Source organism: Trachypithecus francoisi, unplaced genomic scaffold (genome assembly GCF_009764315.1).
Source record: "Trachypithecus francoisi isolate TF-2019V2 unplaced genomic scaffold, Tfra_2.0 Lachesis_group4, whole genome shotgun sequence".
Taxonomy (NCBI): Eukaryota; Metazoa; Chordata; class Mammalia; order Primates; family Cercopithecidae; genus Trachypithecus; species Trachypithecus francoisi.
Genome location: NW_022681469.1, coordinates 41178061 through 41188532, shown reverse-complemented (window position 1 = coordinate 41188532; position 10472 = coordinate 41178061).

Genomic DNA, 10472 nt, shown 5'->3' with positions numbered 1-10472 from the left:
CCAAAGCCCTGCTGCTTACAAACCATGGCTTCTGAGGCGGGAAAGGACGTCACAGCCAACTCCGCAGGTCTGCCCATGCGCGCGCCCTTTTGGTCGGCGCAGACCCAGCGCGCACGCGCAGACCAAGCACGCCGGCTCTAGGCTCTAAACTGGGTGGCGGTGGTGTTCATTGCTAGGTCTGGAGGTAGAGTATCTGGGGAGGCGTTCAAAGGGAGACTGATGTCTGTGGAGAAGAAGGCTTGCACAGGACCTGGACCGTGCCGACCGGGGCTCCAGGACCCTGAAAGTCTCGTCGCAGTAAGCTTCCCCTGGCATCTCGCACTTTTTTTTTTTTTTTAAAGAGTCTTCTTCTCCCACTTTAATACCAGCCACCTCAGTCCCGGAGCATATTCTTTTCCCTGTTCCCTCTGGGCTCTTCCGCATATGTTTCTAGAAGGTAAAGGAGATTATTAATGATTGAGAGCCTATTCAGCAACCCATGTCGCGGCTGTGGTTTCAGAGTGTGGCAGCACATCTTCAAGGGAAACTTATAAGAAAGAAGAGAAGTACGCAGTCTAGATGTAAAGAAAAAAGGGTATTCTGCAGAATCACTCCTCCTGTCCTCTTCTGGCTCTGTCTCGTTCCATAAAACCTTACCTTTAAATTTTAACCCTAATGTCAAATGAGTGTCATGAATTCAGTCACAGAGATACACATACAAGATTTGAAGAATTCAAATTTGTAGCCAACGAATGCAATTCATATCAAAGATACATGGTTCCGAGGATGCTGAAGTAACATACACATAGGGTAAAGGAGAAAAGGTTCTCCTTTATGAGGTCAATCCTGGGAAGTGACCAGTACATCATCTTTATATTACATCGAGGGAAGTGGAGCTATGGTTAATGTCTTAGTCTGTTTGTGCTGCTATGACAAAATTCCTTGAGACTGGATAATTTATAAACAATAGAAATTTATTTCTTACAGTTGTGGAGGGTGGGAATTCCAAGATCAACGTGCCAGCAGTTTTGGTGTCTGCTGAGAGCCCAGTGTCTGCTTCCAAGATGATGTCTTAAACACTGTGTCCTCTAGAGGGGATAAATACTGTGGCCTCGCATGACAGGCAGAAGGAAAGAGTTAAAAGGGCCAAGGTAGTTATCTCCAGACCTTTGATGAGGCAGTAATCTCATCCATGAGGTCAGAGCCTTCATAGCCTAATCACCTCCAAAAGGCCCCTCCTCTTAATACTGTTGGATTGGGAAGTGAGTTTCAACATAAATTTTGGAGGAGATGCATTCAAACCTTAGCAGTTAAGAAGTTTGAAAATTATGATGCTTCTAAGTGACTAGGTAGGAGTTTGAATCTACTATATCATTTTCATTCTATTACTAAGATTATCAATGGAAATAGTAAATATATTAAGGAGGCATACAATATGGAGAGTTTTTCTCTTATGTTTGTAGAGGACAGAAAAATAATTTAAAAGCTTTAATAATAACTCTCATTAAATAGCCACATTTTCTGAAGATTTAAAACTTAAAAATCAGGAGGCAAAGATATAATATTAGAATATGTGTCAGAGAGTGAATGTACAAATAGACAATGGCCAGACCATGTATAAAAGTAGAACTCTGACCCACAACCTCTGCAGCAATCAGCCCAGAATGGTCAGTGACTGCCAGTGTTTTGCCTCGCTTCGACCAGAACCAACCAGAGAAAACCAAATAGATCCTCAAACCAATCACATAAGTTATCCCATTTCTAGTTCGCCAACTTCCAGCGTCCCCATGCCAGCAAACCCCCAATCAGAGCACACTGGAAGTCTTTTCTTTTTTTCACCATTAAAGTTTTTTCATTTTCCTTTTTGCCTTTGAGTCTCTGTCAGATGCAAGTAATGGTGGCTGACTCCCTTGCCATGCAAACTCTGAAAAAATAGGTTCTGATTATTCTCATTTGGGTTATCTTTATGTGCACAGTTTCCCTAGACCACCAGTGAGATTTGGTCTATACTATCTATTACTGCAGACCCCATCCTTCAACCAGTGCTTCCTGTGGGGACTCCTTGCACCTTGCTTTTCATGGCTTGTTGAGTCTTTGCTGATGTGACTAAGTCAGCACAAGTCTGCATTCTGCTTTATGTATGTGTGTTCAGTTCCTCTACTATTTTTCTTCGATTTATTGGTTTCTTAGTTTGGTATCTGGATTTTGCTACTGAGTCTCATTTGTTTGGCATCTTTGGTGAAATCGGGCCATTCTCTTTTATTCCTTCTTGCTCTGTATTTGGACTTTCATTTTGCATTGTGTTGTCTAAAGTGTTGTTTGTCATAAGAAGGAGAATCACAAGATAAAACATATCCAGTGTTTTGTAAGCCTGGTGTTTAAGCTGGTCTCACAGACCAGTGAATGCACCAGGCTGGCATCCTATTTGGACAGACTTTGTTTTTGGTCACCAATAAAACTGGATGCAGTGTCAATTTTTTTTTATCCTGAGATCTTGAGTTTGAGTACTGTTTCTGATTTTCTACCTGTCAGGGGATTAGGAGAGAGACACATTGTAGAGTCTGTGTTTGGAGCAGGTCAACCATCAGATCGGGTACCTGAGGTACAAAGTGTCCAAGCATCACTTTTGTCAACATAAGAATCACAAATGTATAAATTAAGAAAGGAGACTTTTTATTTCTTATAAAAGGTTGCAGCCTATAAAGGTGGCCGGCCATTCTGACAGGCTGGGAAGCCTAGCCTTTAGCAAAGACTGTAAGCATGCACTTTGAAGGAGGAAGTGTTGGGGCAGGAACTTTATGTTGCACAGGTTGGCTAAAGATTACATATTTAACAGGTTATAGGAAGAGCTGTGAATAATCATAAAAGGGGTCCTGACACATGAATGAGGAGCATACCTGCATGCTACATGCATTCCATGTTCACTTTGCATTTAAATGCATTACATTTAGGCCCATATGTCAAAAGGTGAAGCAGGGATATAAAGGCACTCAAGCACAGAGCCTCTGTAAACTGGCCAGAGCCAGTCTATGGTCAGCGAACTCTTATCAGAAGAAAGTTACTGAAACCAGTCTCTTGTCCAATCAAAACAGAGGTTATGGCTTGTGGAACAGAGGGGTCAGTTATTCAGTGTCTGTCAGTTGGTGAAATGCAATTGTTTGAATATTGCTTATCATGAGGTCAGTGCTTGTTTAGCTGCTAGAGAAAAAAAAAAAGTATCCTGACAGAACAGTTTATTCTTTAGGTGTAGGCGGGGTGTGTGTCAATTAACCCTTGCCTGGCATGACTCTAGCAATAAGATACCAAATTAAAAACAGGACACAGATATCTTATTGCTTTAGGTATCTTGTTCCAATTTGATACCTTATTGCTACAAAGAGTCCATTCTGTCATTCTTATGATCTCTGTTTTGACATTAATGCTGATCAGTTATTGTGTCTGCACCACAAAAGGGAGGGGGTATAATGAGGCATATTGAGGCTCCTGTACTGTCATGGCTGGGAGCTCAGTTTTTAAGGTTTCTCTGGGGTCCCTTGGTCCATTCAGTCAGTTGCAGGGATTAGGATTTTATTTTTAGTCCTCACTTTAGACTGACTGCTGCCGGCTGTATGGATGGAATCATCTAAATCAAAATTCTCTCCTCCTCCAGGAAAAGCTGCTGCTTCTTACATGTACACTTTTAAACCATGGAGGAAAAAACACTGATAGTACAAAACTGAAGCTAAAATATGTCCCAGGCAGAGAGAACAACATGTGTGAGAGCCCTGAGACCACAAATAGTTTGTGGCATGAGCACAAATGAGCAAGGGAGAATGGTTTAAAGATATACTCAGAACATAGATCATGTAGAAGCTTGAATATACTGGCTAAGAATTTTTCATTTTTCTCCATGAAGAAACAACATAGAGTTTTAAGCAAGGAGAGTGACACAATTTGATTCATATTTTGAAAGAAATATCTATGTAAGAATTATCTAAAAGGTTTCTTCTCTCAGTTAGGCACAGCCTGGTCCTATAAGATAAGCAGACATCAAGAGATCAATAAATTATCTGAAAAATACTCCAAACCAGCTCTGTCTCTTCTGTGTTATCTCTTCTGTGTTCAAGGCTGTGTGTTACAGGACTTGGGGAAATTGCTCTATGTTACATCAGGCTAATGTTTATATTTTGAGTTGTAGGAAGTGAAGATATATTGGAAAGTTTTCATCAAAGTTTTTAATAAAGTTAATGCTGGCAGCAGTGTGGAGGATGGGCAAGACTAGTCATAAAAGTTGCGGCTCAGTGATCATTTAGATGTCTGTTGTAATAGTTTAAGGAACAAAAAGAGCCTGGACTAAGGCAACAGGAATGGGAGACAAGGGAAAAAGGGAAAAGATAAAAAACAGCTCGTCAGAGATAGAAGGCCATAACCTTTCTCTGTATCTGTGTGCCTCTCACATAAATGTAGATCTCCTGGGCTGTAGGTTCTGATGGGCAGTCCTATAGGATAGAGGTGTTATCTTCCCGAAGAGAAGGAACAGATATCTGGTGGAAGCAGGTTTGAGAAAGAATGTGAGGAGAAAAACTAGAAAAATAATTCCACACAACTCCATTAAGGAATTTTTGTGCTAAGAGAAAATGAGATCTAGGCAGCAGCTGTGTGTGTGTGTGTGTGTGTGTGCGTGCACATGTGTGTGCATAAGCACACTATAAAGCATTGAGAAACTGCAGTATCTATTGAATGAAGGTAAAAGAAAACATCATATTCAAATCAGAAAAGGGAGAATTAGTGGAGCAATATCCTTCAGAAGTTAAGAGGTGATGACCTGTTTCTCAAGGGCTGGTCTACTTAGGAGCAGGTGTATTTCATCCACAGTAAGAGGAAAAAAGGAACAATGGGCAAGGTGCAGGCAAGAGGGTCAGAGTGGTCCAGGAAGCCTGTGTAAGTTGCCTTCTGCTGGCTTTTCATGTCAGTGAAATACAAAGTCATCAGAGTAGGAGACAGGTAGATATAGAAGATAAGAAATAGTGATCTGCAAGGATAGAAGTGTCAGTAGATCAGGGAACTATCATTATAGCCAAGTGACATTTAAATGCAGTAGAGGAAAAATTTCACAAAATATACACACATCAGGTATTTTCAATGACTCACTTAGAATTTAATAATATTGTAAATGGAACTTTGAAAGATCGTCTAGTACAATAGCCTTTATTCAGAAATGCTTTATTTAAAGAGAAACAGAAATCTTCAATTGGCACTTAGTACTAATACTCTTACTTTTTTTGTTTTTTTTTTTTGAGATGAAGTCTTGCACTGTGGCCCAGGCTGGAGTGCAGTGGCTTGATCTCTGCTCACTGCAAGCTCCAAGCTCCGCCTCCTGGGTTCAAGCCATTCTCCTGCCTCAGCCTCCTTAGTAGCTGGGACTACAGGTGCCCGCCATCACGGCTGGCTAATTTTTGGTATTTTTAGTAGAGACAGGGTTTCACCGTGTTAGCCAGGATGGTCTGGATCTTCTGACTTCATGATCTGCCCGCCTCAGCCTCCCACAGTGCTGGGATTACGGGATTACAGGATTACAGGTGTGAGCCATCACGCCCGGCCACTTTTACATTTTTCAATCACACTCACCAGAAATAGATGAAAATTGTTTATAGCTGGAAGGTCCTGAGAAATGGGAGTAAATGTCACAACAGGGCTCAGTTCACCTCTGAGGTATGTATGAATGAAAGAACTAATGGATAAAGGCCCTTGGAGGACTATTTTTAAAGAAAATTCAGAAAGAAAGGTAATAATTTTGGTATAGAAATATCTCACAATTTTGCTATTTTTAATTTTCAATTTTCTTAAGTAGGACTTGATTCTAATCTTTGTAAAATCTACAGAGTATATTAAAAAATACGTTATTTAATTTGGAAAAGGAATTATATATTTTCAAGTAATTCAAAGAAACTACTAATACTATAACAAAAGAGATATAATCTTTAGGTTTATGAGATTTCTGTTCCTGTACTTCCCAAGAACAGTTTCTTTATACTAAACTTTTAGGAAAATTTTGTATATGAGTATTAATGTTGATTATAGAAAGTAGGAAAATTGATGAAAAAAAGATAAAAATAGTAACCATAAACAAATGTGAAAAACAACCATTTATCATTTTAAACACACATACTTCATTGCCACTTTTATTCAGAATCATTTTTTTTTTCATAAATCTTGCTTGGATACTTCAACAGTTGATTTCAATTATTATTCTTTCTAAATTTGTATTGTCTATTTTTAAATACTTCTTGGAATAGGCATACTGTAAGTATTGAAAATAAGCCCTGATATGTAGTTCTTGTCAATTTTCTTGATGACCACTGTTCACACTGTCCACTCTGGGACTGAGTCATCTGGTAAAAATCAATATATAAGTCAATATATAAATTTGGAATTTACACGGATTTTTATTTTTTATTTTTATTTATTATTATTATTACTATTATTTTGAGACAAAGTCTTGCTCTGTTGCCCAGGCTGGAGTGCAGTGGTGCAATCTTGGCTCACTGCAAGCTCCACCTCCCAGGTTCACGCCATTCTCCTGCCTCAGCCTCCCGAGTAGCTGGGATTACAGGGGCCCACCACCATGCCTGGCTAATTTTTTTGTATTTTTAGTGGAGACGGGGTTTCACCGTGTTAGCCAGATGGTCTCGGTCTCCTGACCTTGTGATCCGCCAGCCTCGGCCTCCCAAAGTGCTGAGATTACAGGCATGAGCTACCGAGACCGGCCGCCTATTTTCATTATGTAAATACTCCCATTTCTGAGTGTAAGCTTCCAACAGTTCTTGTATATTTAGCAATCTAACCCTAGGTACGATATGAATGACCTCCATGAAGCTCACCACTGTTTGAATGATGTTTAAAGTGAAGGTACAGAAGCTATTTAAAAGGTCACAGAAGTAATCTAGGCAAGAGATAAAGAGACTAAATTAAGGTACTGGAAATAGGAGAGACTTTTTCTGAATAGCAGAGATGGAAGGGAGCTCCTGAGGGAAAGAATCCTTCCATATGTCTTTATATCCCCCATATGGATGTTGGACTCCTGTGTTCTGATGACTTGTTCTGTCAAGCAGAGGGTATATTGCCCTAAACATAGTGGATTTTTAAAAAGCAGTCATCCAAATAAAAGACATCCTGGAAGAGGAAATGAAGGATTGAGTTGCGGGTCTTTATCACATGGTAGAACAATTCACTAGTCTCTTAGTGCTGGACTCAGAAGATTCTAAGACATGAACGAGGGCATATTCTTTAAGTTGATGGCCTTGGAAAAGCAAAACAAAACACATTCATAGGTACAATCATGTGCCATTTAACAACAGGATATTATCTGAGAAATATGTTGTTAGGTGCTTTTGTCATTATGTGAAAATCCTAGAGTACACTTACACAAACCTATATGGTATAACCTACTACACACCTAGCCTATATGGTGTAGCCTATTGCTTCTAAGCTACAAACCTGTACATCATGTTACTGTACTGAATACTGTAGGCAGTTGTAACACAATGATAAGTGTATATCTAAGCTGTCTAAACATAGAAGAGGTACAGTAAAAATACAGTATAAAGGATAAAAAATGATACACATATATAGGGCACTTACCATAAATGGAGCTTGCAGGACCAAAAGTTGCTCTGGGTGAGTCAGTGAGTGAGTGGTGAGCAAATGTGAAGGCCTAGGACATAACCGTACACTGCTGTAGACTTTATAAGCACTGTGCACTTAGGCTACACTAAATTTATAGAAAAACATTTTTCTTTTTTCAGTAATAAATTAACCTTAGCATACTGTCATTTTTTTACTTTATAAACTTAAATTTTTTGACCTTTTGACTTTTTGTAATAACACTTAGCTTAAAACACACATTGTACAGCCATAAAAAATATTTTCTTTTTCTACATCCTCATTGTACAAGGTTTTTTCTATTTCTATTTTTTTTTAAGTTTTTAAACTTTGTAGTTATTGTACACATTAGCCCAGGCCTACAGAGGGTCAGGATCATCAACACATCCAAGACATCAGCAGGTCACAGAAATTTTTCAGCTCCATTACAATCATATGGGCCTATAATTGTATATGCAGTCCCTTGTTGACTGAAATGTCATTATGAGGCACATGATTGTATTTTTTTGATTTACATACTAAATATACAAGTTCATATGTCAGTGCACTGATATATCATGTCTATTGTAGAGCATATAAAATTATTTTCAAGGGAAGATGTAGAAATAGGTGTGAAGAAGTTCTGATACTTTTTTCCCCACCTGGCGGATCACTGTTTTTTATCACTTGAGTATTATGCACTGCTCTTTAAAGATTCCTGCTCTCAGGAGCACCCTAAGGGAATAGGAACTGGCAGTCTCCCATGGCCAGGACACTGCCTTCTGGAGGCACTTATGGAGATGGACTGGAGTCTGGGGTCTTGGAAAGTAGGCATATTTGATGGGCCAATTTTACATTAAGTTCTGTAGTCTTATTGCATCTGACACCCTCAAGATTTTTATTAAATACTACAGCCTGGTTTTTAGCTTTGTTCCAGAGTAGGAAAAGTTTGAGCATAGGAAAAGTTCTGTGCCCAAAATTGCATCCAAGAATTCAAAGGGCAAACAGAAGCAGAGGCTATTTTTCATATACTTATCTGTTCATTTGACATAGATTTACTGAGCACTTAATGTGCCAAGACCTGTTCTGAGAGTTGAAAAGTAGCCTGGAGTAAAGCATACAAAAACGGCTGCCTTCTCAGAGCTTATATTATTGGGGCAGGACCAGCATTCCAGGAAAGGGGAGTGACAAGGTCAGGTCTTGTCCTGAGACAAGAACATGCCTAGTGTGCTGGGAAATAAAGAAATCACTGTGATTGAAGCTATTTGAGCTTGGGTAGGAAGAACTTGAGGTCAGAAAAGTAAAAGTGGAGGCAGGGCTTATGGGATTGGGGTCACAGATTGCATAGGGCCATGTGGATCAGTATAAGAAATTTAGCTCTTACTGTTAGGAATTCGAGAATCAATTGGAGAGTTTTTTTTTGCAAATAATTAACTTATCTGACAGTATGTTAACTGGATAATTCAGGTGGCTAGGTTGAGAATAGACCAGGGCAAGGGCAGTATACAAAGGCAGAAGCATGAAGATCAGTCAGGATTCTAGTGTAAAATATTAAAGTAAGGTAATGCAAATGAGAGAGATGATATTAGTCTGGGATACATCAACAGGAGTGGTCAAATTCTGTTTATATTTTGGAAATAGTGCAGTTAGGCTTTGCTAACTGATTAGATGTGGCCTTTGAGAAAGAGAAAAGTCAAGGATGGTATCAAAGCTTTTGCCTTGATCAACTAGAAGAATAGGATTACTTGATCTCAAGTAGGAAAGACAGTAAGAGTGGAATGTCAGGAGACCAGTTTAGACCTGTTGCGAGTGAGATGTTTTCTGGGTCTATAATAGAAACAACCAAATTCAGGTATTGAATAGGCAAGTGGATATACCAGTTGGGAGTTCAGGAGAGGGACCACACTGGAACTCTCAATTTGAGTGTCAGTAGCATATAGATGCCATTTAAAGCCATAAGACTGTGATAACTCAGAAGGGAATATGGATAAAAAAAAAAAAATTCTGAATATATTTTGTAGTTACAATTGACAGGATTTGCCGGCTGTCTAAATGTAGGTATAAAAGATAAAATTTGAGAATGTCTCCAAGGATTTATAAAGAATAAAAAAAAGGTGTTGGTGGATTCATTCTGGGGCTCTCCAATAATTGAAGATAAAGAGGAACCAACAAATTGGATTGAGAAAAAATGTTTAAAGAGGTAGGAATCAAACCAGGCAAGTGTGATATCTTAGTGTGATATCTTGGAAGCCAAAAAAAAAAAAAAAAAAAAAAAGTGTTTCAAGGAGTTAGCAATGGTCAGCTGTGTCAAATGTTGCTGTATTTACATGAAAGCTCAGAAATGACCATTAGCTTTCATGTGATAGACATCATGGTCAATCTGGCTTAAAAGTAGTGTCAATTGACTGATGGGAGCAAAAAGATGAAGATGGGAACTGCTCTAAGTGAGAACAGAAGGAGAAAAATTGTAGCAGAGATTATAACATTTTAGACAATCCTACTGAGGAATTTTGCCACAAAAGAGAGCAATTGCGGTGATGATTTCAGGGGTAGATGTGGTCAATCTTCCTGTTTGTTTTTTTTAGGATGAGGCAAATACTAGCATGTATTTAAGCTAATAAGAATTGGTTAACAGAGAGGGAAACTTTAAAGATACATATAAAAGCAGGGAAGAAGGGTTTACTGAATAATGTTTTTGGATAGGCTAGAGAGGATGGGGTCTAGTACATGCAAGAATGGTGCTGGCCTTTGCAAGAACATGAACATATCATCTATATGAACAAGAGAGAGAGGTAAAGGGTTTTTTGTTTTGTTTTTTTTTTGCAAGGTGCAGGTAGGTGGGTAGATATCTTGGGAGCAGGTACAGTTTCTCT